Genomic DNA, 9,799 nt, shown 5'->3' with positions numbered 1-9,799 from the left:
CCACATATGAGGGCCAGTGACTCTGCCCTCTACAGCTAAGATGCTGAACAACAGCTCAACCTGGAGCTGGGCTGCCGTGAGTCGCCGGCGACGGCAGAGGCTGCAGCCCCTGCTACAGTGGGTGGCCATGGGCTACTGTGTGTAGCCAGCAGCCAGTGTAAGCGCCAGCAGCTGCCGTGAGTGGCCGTCCAGAAGCCAGCGACTGATCTGGCTCACCCAGGAAGAGCACAATGATGGTGCCAACTTGGGCAGTGAAGCATTATCCTCCACAACTAGACTGAAGAACAAAAGGACAGCAGCTTGTCTGTTCCCCTTCCCCAATTCCCCAGCGCTGTTCCCATTCCCCAATTCCCCAATAAAAACAATCTTTAAAAAATAAAAAATAATGAGAATCCTTGAGAGTCATTAAGTAAAGAAACTTGCCTTGAGAAGTTCTCCATCTTTAATATTTTCAGCTCCAGCTATCACCTACTTCCATATGTAGGCAACTTAGCTATCTAAAGTTCTGAATTACCTTCCTCCTGACATTTTCATCTGAATTCTCACTCCATTTGTCCTCAAAACACAATATATCTATGGTGGTTTGAAAATAGCCTGCCAATTCTTCAACAGTTCTCCCTTCAAATGGTGGAGTCTAACCTCCCCCTTGAGCATGGGCTAAATTTAGTGACTCATTTCTAATGAATACATTATGGCAGAAGGAATGGTATGTAACTTTCAAGACTAGGTCATAAAAGGCATTGCAACCTCTTCCTGGCTTGCTCTCTGTGATCATTCACTCTAAAGAAAAGTAACTGCCATATTGTGAGGACACTTAAGCAACTCTATGAAGACCCCCTGTTAATAGCCAGCAAGGAACTACAGCCTCCAGCCAACAGCTATGAGAGTGGGATATTTTGGAAGCAGATTCTCCAGCCCCAGTCAAGCTTTCAGATGACTATAGCCCTAGCCAATTATCTTGACTGCAACCTCATGAGAAAATCTAAGCTGGAGCCATCTAGCTAAGCTGCTCCTGGATTCCTGATTCTCAGAAACTGTGTGAGCTCTTTGTTGTTTTAAATTGCTAAATTTTATGATACTTTGTTACAGAGCACTAGATAATACAATATCCAAGGTAATATTCATCATTTTCCTCCCCCAAACCACTCATTTCCTGTTTGTGTTCATGTCAAAGCCCATTATAGGGGCCAGCCGAGTAGCTCAGTTGGTTAAGAGCTCACTCAAGAGTATGAGCTCTGAGCAACAGAGGTTCAAGTCCCAACCCGAGCTGAGCTGCTGCTGAGCTGCCAACAGGTGGCAGGATGGCTCAGCTAAAAAAGGAAGAAGAAGAAAAAAAAAAAAAGCCCATTACAGTTACCTTTGACTTCTCCCCTTCATCCAATTAGCTTTCATCACTAAGGCACGAGTTTTTACCTACTCCACAGTACCTTTTCCCCACTCTGTCTTTTGCCACCATCTAAGCAAGTTCTCATTACTTCTTATCTATACATCTGTAATAGGCTCCTTACTACTCCTTGCCCCCAGTTAGCTCCTTCTCCAGGTCCATAGAGCAGCCAGATTAACATTCTTAAAACCCAGCTCTGATCAGCCCTCTGCTTCCCACCAGCCTCTCTAGTCAGTCAAACTCTTCTAACATTCAAGACATTCCACTATGTTGCCCCAACCCATCATTCCACTCTAATCTCTTGCTATTTTCCTGCAGAAAACCAGCAATGTCCTTAAAAAATACACAAAATGCACTGTGAAATGGTTGGCATTTTATTCCTTTAGCACTTTTTTCACTCTTAGCACCCCTCTAGTTATTTACCTACCAATTTAATCCTTTATATTAGATTAAAACCACATTGAATCCTTCTTGGAAATGGTCGAGTTGGGATGGGGGAGTAAAGAGTAAGTACGAGTTAGATTTTAAAGTCCTTGAACGCACACATTATATTCACCTTCCACTACAACTCAATATTTGTTATAAGGAAAGAATATGAGGAAATGAGTTTAAAATATAATATTTCACCAAATTAAGGGTATTAATCAAAGATGGGAGTACTTTCAGTAGGCATGCTACTGTGCTGAGACAGGAAATTTAAAGGAGTCGCAAGACATGCACCTTGCCTTCAGGGAGCCATGCGCCAGGCAAAGGAGGCAGGGAAGACCAGGTAAAATGAGAAAGACCTAGAACAAAAGTGCTACAACTTCTAATCAACATTGATTGACCACGAGGAACAGGAGAGAGATTGGTAGCTGGAGAAGAATACAGGATCAAGGAATTTCTTTTACATCTATGGGCATTTATTAATCATGAGTACATAATTTCATGTTTCAATTAGATTCCCAATCAATATAACGATCCTGAATCCTAATAGAAAATATGAAGAAGAAAGCATATAATGCTAACTACTGTCAAAATTAGCAGTTTCCAAATGTTTAATTGTAAAATACACATAACATAAAATTTTACCATCTTAACCATTTCAAAGTTGTATGGTTGGGTAGTATTAAGTACATTCACACTGTTATGCAGCCAATCTCCAGAACGCTTTTCATCTTGTAAAACTAAAACTCTACATCTGTTAAAACAACAGCTCCCCCATTCTTCTCTCCCCACAGCCCCTAGCAACCACCATTTAACTTTTTTCTCTACAGATTTGACTACTCGGTACCTCATATAAATGGAATCATACAGTGTTTGTCTTCTTGTGACCGGTTTATTTCACTTAGCATAATATCCTCAAGGTTCATCCATGTTTTGTTGCATGTGTCAGAATTGTATTTACACACTACATTTTGTTTATCAAGGAAGGGTTTTAAACAGAGATGCTTGAAAACATTTACAGATCCATGGACATGACCCAGGTTAGAGTGAGGAGTTGACATCTGAGAGACCACAGGAGCTGGTAATTAGGTCATTAGGAACCGTTTAGATGGCAGAGCCAGGACTGACAGTATTGTTAGAAGGCATTTATCCCTCAGTCTGTCCTGAAAAAACTTCTTATTTCAATCCATCTACACAAACACCTACTCACTGTGCTTATGCTTTCAATACTGTACCTTGGCAGTTGCATTTTAGGGCATTGTTTTTGCGCTACGATCTGAGCATATCTTATGTAGTCAAATATTTAATCAAGACATTTCAAGTACTTTAACAACACAACTTAAACCATCTATATTATAGCAATTGAGAGCAAAATATTTAACATAATATGTGTAACAAATTGTATCTATGCATAATAAAATGTAACCTGGAGGTAATATTTAAATTTTGTATGTATTAAACTTAAAAAAAAAAGTCTAAGAAAACAAGATGGCTTACCCAATTTAATAAATAAAAAGCATATCCAAAGGTTAGTATGGTATACCATGTTGCGTATACTAACTTCTTGTACAGCGTACACTCAAAGTAAACTTATATAAGGGTAAATTCACTCTTGATCATCAAATGAAGACTGAATTATATTCAGAAAATTATGAAGCAGGAAAGCAGTGAATTTTTGAATAACAATTTCAACAAGAGACTTCAAATTAATACTCAATTAATGAAAAAAATATCAATTAAATGGTTTAAACAAAAAACCATTCTATGGACATTTTGGTCAATCAAGGTATTACTAAATTTCATGTTATCTCAACTTTACATTGCCCAAAGGAAATGTATTTGAAATGTATTTACCATTTTAGCACAACTATTTCAGCAAAGCCAACACACCAAACTATCAGAAAACCACGTCTATCTTTTCCTTTCATTAGGCCTCTCAAAAATATAAAGCTTCTACTGACACAAAGTGATGAATAGTAGCATGGAAATTCAAGAACTTGAAATAACACTTCCCATTATCCAGTTGGAAGTGAACACACTTTATTTTATTTTATTTTATTTTATTTTTTAAGATTTTATTGGGGAATTAGGGAATTGGGGAACGGAACAGACAAGTTGCTGTCCTTTTTGTTCTTCAGTCTAGTTGTGGAGGACATTGCTTCACTGGCCCATGTTGGTATTATCATTGTGTTCTTCCCAGGTGAGGCAGATCGGTCACTGGCCATGGACGGCTGCTCATGGCGGCTCTTGGTAGCTCACAGCGGCTGCCAGCCACTCACACTGGCTGCCAGCCACTCACGGTAGCTCACGGCAGCCCACTGCAGCAGGGGTTACAGCCTACGCCATTGCTGGCCACTCATGGTAGCCCAGTTCCAGGTCGAGCTATTGTTCATCATCTTAGTTGTAGAGGGCACAGCGTCACTGGCCCATGTGGGATCCTAACTGGGGACCTGCTGCTCAGAGCTGGTGTCCCAAGCCAACACTTAACCAACGGGCCACTCGGCCTGCCAGAAAGTGAACGCACTTTAAAATAAATACGGCATCTCTCTAAGAAGCAGAGAATCAATCCTATCACTCATTGTCAACTATAAGTGAAATGTTCATTCTCAACCCAGAAATGCTAAAATGACCTGTCAGACACAGACCACCAAATGGCAATGCCAGAATTCATCCAGGAAATCAGTACGGTGACTTTGCTTAGAAAATTCGGATTTCACATGTATACTCCAAACAACCTCTCTAGAATTTCCACACCTCCCCAGTACCATGATAATTAATGTGAGAGAACTGGTTGCTGGGCAATGATTAAAAGGCTATGTTGCTTTTTTGGCTGGATATCTTTTAGATGCACCCAGATTCATGTGACAACTATTTGTCAGTGGGATCTTGGATAATTAGTAACTTGGTAGTCAATGAAAAGGGCTTTTCTTCTTAAGCAAAGACACAACAAGGAGGGATGAACTTGAATCATTGCAGTAGACCTGGGAGACAGGAGAACAGGAAGCAAAAGAGGAGCCTTCTCCACTGGAGGTCTATGAACGTGAATAAAAAAACTGTCTGGTCACCTGAGCAGTCCTCCTCTAAAACAGGGATATAAACCAGGTGAAGGAAAGAATCCTCAAGAGATAGTTTCTTCAAATTGTAGGACAGGATTTTCCCCACTCACTCATTTGAATACCCCAGCTCTGCCTCAGTGACCACAATATCTGGTACAACAGGGAAAAATAGTCTCGAAACAGTTTAATTGTTGGGCCTGGCAGGCATGGACTTTCAACTAGGCAACAACAGAACATACCCAGACATCTTGATCCTAAGAATTACTCATTCCTTTGATGTCAGTTTTCTTTAATTAGTCATCATAGCCAAAAAGACAAAGTGGGCCCATACTCTTTGTGATGAACAGCCCTTGTCTTCTGGCCAAAGACCCCTCTCCCCCGCCCCCAGCACACACACCTGTGTTGAGGCCTCTCCAGTCATGTCTGAGTTCAGTGGAAAAGCTTTTTATACACATGGGATTTTACACAGTGTTCTTACATACTGGCTAGGAAACACATTACCACTCTTAAACTGAAAAAAGTGTTTTTAAAATTCCAAATACTGTCACGGATTCCTTGGAGAAAAAGGCAGGCCCTAGAACTAGCAGAAGGGCACTCCAGAAGGAGTAGACTGATTTTATCAACATACCTACCAAATCTAGTTAAAGACTAAGAAAGCAGTCACCGACCAGGCCTCTTTTTACATGTACTCTGGCCCAGTGGACAGAGCAGTACAGAGGGTCCTAGTCCCAGCTCTGCCTGAAAGCCAGGTGAACTTAGACCACATAAACTCTGAGCTTTCTGATACTAACAGCCAAAGACAATGCTCCACTCTTAGGAAACTGAATCATATTCAAACATTCATCAGGGGCAGGATGGGAAAGGCTTGTGGGTAAAGCGATTCAAGAGGACGTGACCGATGCCTAAGTCAACTTGAATACGTTCAACTCCCCTTCCAGTCCTGGGTTTGACAGTAGAACACAAAACATTTACCAGCAGAAGGTTGCAGTATTGCTTGAAGGAAACAGACAGGTATCTGTCTTTCCAGGTGACCCTCTCTCTCCCTCCTGCTCTCAAGTATACCCATACAAAGAATCCCTGCTAAAGGCCCTTGAGTATCAAGAGCTGTAACAGTTCTAGTTAGAAATGCCAACTATCCATTGTGCTGGCCTCATAAACTTGGCCCTCAGCATATCCTAGTTACTGCCACTGTACTCTGAAAGGGAAGTTGTGTATTTAAAATACAGGCTCTTGTTTTTCATAGCACAAAGGAAAAAGACATCATCTGACATCTTTCTTAGGTGTGCCCAGCAATAACAGGGTCATGTTTACTGAATTGAATGATGTATTACACAGTAAAGAATATTAGTTTGCAAAAGATTTTGCATCTATATCCTGCAGGAAAATCTAGATTTCAAAGCATGAGCACGGAAACGCAGAAACCCTGACATCTACAAATGAATTGGGCACAGAATTTAGCTCCTATTAAGGATTGTATTTTAACTTGAACAGTCACAATCACTCTAAAAATTATTTTAAATGTCTACAAATTATCATTTTCAATCGTTCTTTCGCTCCTCACTATTTGACAATATGTAATTTCAGGTAACTTTCTTAGTCTCAAGTATAATAAAAGTATTTCTTAGATGCCAAGATTATAAAGGAATAATGCATTCTATTAATATGACATACATAACAAATATATTTTAAATGGCATTGTATTTGAGTTTGAGATAACTAACAACACACATCATAATCAAAGACTAACCACAATGGAATCCAAACTTGCTAAGAAATCTATTAGCTCAATATGAAATTAACATTTAGCCCAAGCCTCTCGCTTCCCACTTGCAAAATATTGGGTTGTCGGAAAAGTCATGATGCATTTTTGCAACGAAAAACATAGAAAAAATACGTCATGACTTTTCCGACAGCCCAATAGTTTTGTCTTTGCCTCCATTTATCCCAAAGTATACAGGATTAATACAAAATACCACAACCTGACTCATCCCCCGACCCCACCCCAGCCCCCAAAAGTGGAGACTGAGGTTTTCTTTTGAGAAAAGGGAAGGAAGGTAACTATTTCTAAGTGAAAACATACTGAAAAACAAAACTGTAAAATCAGTGAACAGACCAGTGATTTCCAGGGGTCGGGGGTGGGTGGAAAGGACTGACTACAAAGGCACAGCGGGGACTTTCGGGGGGGATGGAACTGTTCTAGGCCATGATTATGGAAGTGATATGACTGTGTGCAATTGTCAGAATTCATAGAGGGGCACACCTAAAGAGGTTAGATCTTACTGCATGTAAATTATACTGCAATAAGCTTGCCTTCTAAAAAATGCTATTATGTCTAAAACAATGTGCTAGGCACTGAAATATGAAGTCTGACATTCAAGCACATATACATTCCTCAAGGGTTCTAGATGTCATTATCAAAAAAGTTACCAGAAAATAAATGATTCAAGTTAAACGCTCAGTATTTTATATAATTATTTTATTATATATTTATAGATATGAGTATAAAATGACTCAAAACATGAACTAAAATCATCACAAGATGTTTTTTAATCATTACCTATTGGATACACATTTATAGAAAATTACAGTCTTACTCTTAAAATGGACATATCAATATCTATTAAGTGCTAATTATATTTTTAAGGGTTAAATTGATCTTTTCCATACTATAAATAAATTTTGAGAAATGTAAAAGGTGATTAGATTCATTCAAGTCCCTCAGAATACTATGAAATGTGTCCTAAATGTGTTTTTAATTGATTTGGGAGACATATACATCTTAAATCTTACAGGAAACTGGCTGCAGTTAAAAATAAGAATGTTTCAGTAATTCAACTGAAAAAAAAATAAAAAGTGCTTGAATGTAAAAAGGAATCCTAAGGTTTATGCTTTAATGCCTACTGATGAACAGGATCCTTACATTTTCCCTCTTCTAGGATGTATGCAGAAACATATTTGATCTTTTGCAGAAAAAAAAAGAGGAGTCAAAGAATACGTGTGTAATGTTATTTTCATAGTCACAGTACATTTACTTTTTACAATACTCACAGTACAAACCTTTCTTTTCACATGTTCACTTTTAAACAACAAATATCCTTCCCCACACACAAAGGAAATAGACACTGAGTTTAGAAATTTGTAACAAAAGTAAAAAATCCCTAATGGAATGACCATACAAATACCAAAAATCTATCAAAATAAGACAAATACTTTCTTCCAAAGAGTTGTGTGCCACATCAGAGCACAAAGTTGCTTTTTTAAAAGCTGGTAGAATTGAGTCAACCTTATTTTCCTAAATAGAAATCCACTGAAATCCAAAGGCTTGTTTTTCACAAAGTTAATATTCCCTTGACTTAATTTCATACTTCCAATATGAATTAGGCTCTAAGAGTAAGTAACACAAAGGTTGTTAGGAAACAACAGCTGGGTTCCTGTTCAGCAACTAAAACAGGACAGAACTTAATCCTGCTCAATCCGCCCAGAAGCCAATCTGCTTTCTGATACCACAAAGTAATGCCAATTAATACATTTTAAAACACTGCCTGATACATGTACATATTCCCAGGCCCACAAAACTCAAGCATGAATCTCGTCTTCAACTTTCCCACTGTCAACATGTCACCCACTGTCAGGAAATCCATAGAGAAAACTAAGATGAGTGTTTTCTTTTAAAAAGACATGTATATTAGCACCTTCAACCTGGAGCGTACAGGCACAAGCTAGTAGAATAAGTTAGTTTGCCGGCGTCTTGAATAAACATATTTAGATCACAAAATGTTTCCACTAGTCTTCAAGACGGTTTTTGTTTTGTTTTGTTTTTGTTTTTGTTTGGTTTGTGTGTTTTTTTCAGGGGGGGGAGGGTCTTTTATTCTCAATAATACTGGTTTTCCCCCGCAGGATTTCAAAGAGAAAATCAGACAATTAAATCTCACCTTGAGCGAAGGGGCACTTACTTACCTTACCCGCAGAGCAATCTCTAAAGTGCAGATGCGTGCTTTTCCCGGAGTTCTGTTCCCCGCGAGCCGGCGGCCACCAGCTGCAGACAGTGAGCGCGCTTCGCGCAGCCCAAGCCCCGAAGCCACCCTTCGCCTGATGCGCAGCACTGGATGCCTGTCACGCACAGCCCAAAAGGGTCCCTTTCCCGCCAGGCTCCCGCCGCCCCCTCCCTCTCCACCCTCTAAGTTTCCAGAGGAGGTTCTCGGAATCTCAGCTCTTCCAGTGTCCTCGGCCGCAGGAGCGAGGGAGTGAATGTCAAAAGGTCCAGTAGCCCAAGACACTGCAAAGATTACAAACGACTTAACCAGGAGCCTCTTCTTCCTTTTAAAGACAGGAGAGGGGTGTGTATGGGCGGGGGAGCGGGGGGCGAAGGGAGAGAGAGAAGAAATCCAAGAGCCCACGTGACCACCCAGCGGGCAGCCAGGAGATCTCGGGAGGACCCGAACTCCCTGCCTAAAGATTCAAGCTCACCTGGGCGAAGCGGGAAGTCCCAGGGCAAGGCTGTCCGAGCGCCTCACAGCCACCCGCAGGGGCAGCAAAGCACAGAAGTCTCCCCTTGCCCTGCCTCTGCTTTAGGAGGTCTGGGGCGGGGCCTGAGAATGTGCATTTCTAACCCGGTCCGGAGTGATGCTGAAACAGATGCTGCCGGTCAGGGGACCACACTTTGAGGATCAAGTCCCTGAGCCACGTGGGCCTGAGAGGGGTTGGATGCTTCGGTGTCATTAAATCTGAAGTCTGACTATAGGAATCTGGTGAAACTATCAATAGGGGGGCCTTGGGTTTGCCCAATTTCCAGCAGCAAGCCGAAAGGCAAAGCCACACGGTCTGGAGGTGGAGGCTGTGGGTTCTCAGCTCTCAGGGGCTGGTTGGGAAGGCTTTTCGCATTAGAGCAAAAATCCCAGGAACCTCCCCAAACTCTTATTGCAAGGAAGAACAC

The 9,799-nt window shown here is 40.8% G+C and overlaps 1 protein-coding gene across 5 annotated transcripts in view; it reads right to left on the bottom strand.

Moving 5' to 3' along the window:
* The window catches only part of ESR2 (estrogen receptor 2), a 59,447-nt gene extending 50,564 nt beyond the window's left edge, over positions 1–8,883 (bottom strand). For all 5 annotated transcript variants that reach the window (XM_019632113.1, XM_019632112.1, XM_019632111.1 and 2 more), the window contains exon 1: positions 8,824–8,883. The gene's annotated coding sequence lies outside the window, so the exon portion shown is untranslated. The remainder of the gene's footprint in view (positions 1–8,823) is intronic.
* Between the last annotated feature and the right edge of the window lie 916 nt (positions 8,884–9,799).

The sequence above is a fragment of the Hipposideros armiger genome, unplaced genomic scaffold (genome assembly GCF_001890085.2).
Source record: "Hipposideros armiger isolate ML-2016 unplaced genomic scaffold, ASM189008v1 scaffold_1074, whole genome shotgun sequence".
Lineage (NCBI taxonomy): Eukaryota > Metazoa > Chordata > Mammalia > Chiroptera > Hipposideridae > Hipposideros > Hipposideros armiger.
The sequence above is the reverse complement of the archived record's forward strand: the minus strand, read 5'-3'. Positions and strand labels throughout refer to the sequence as shown.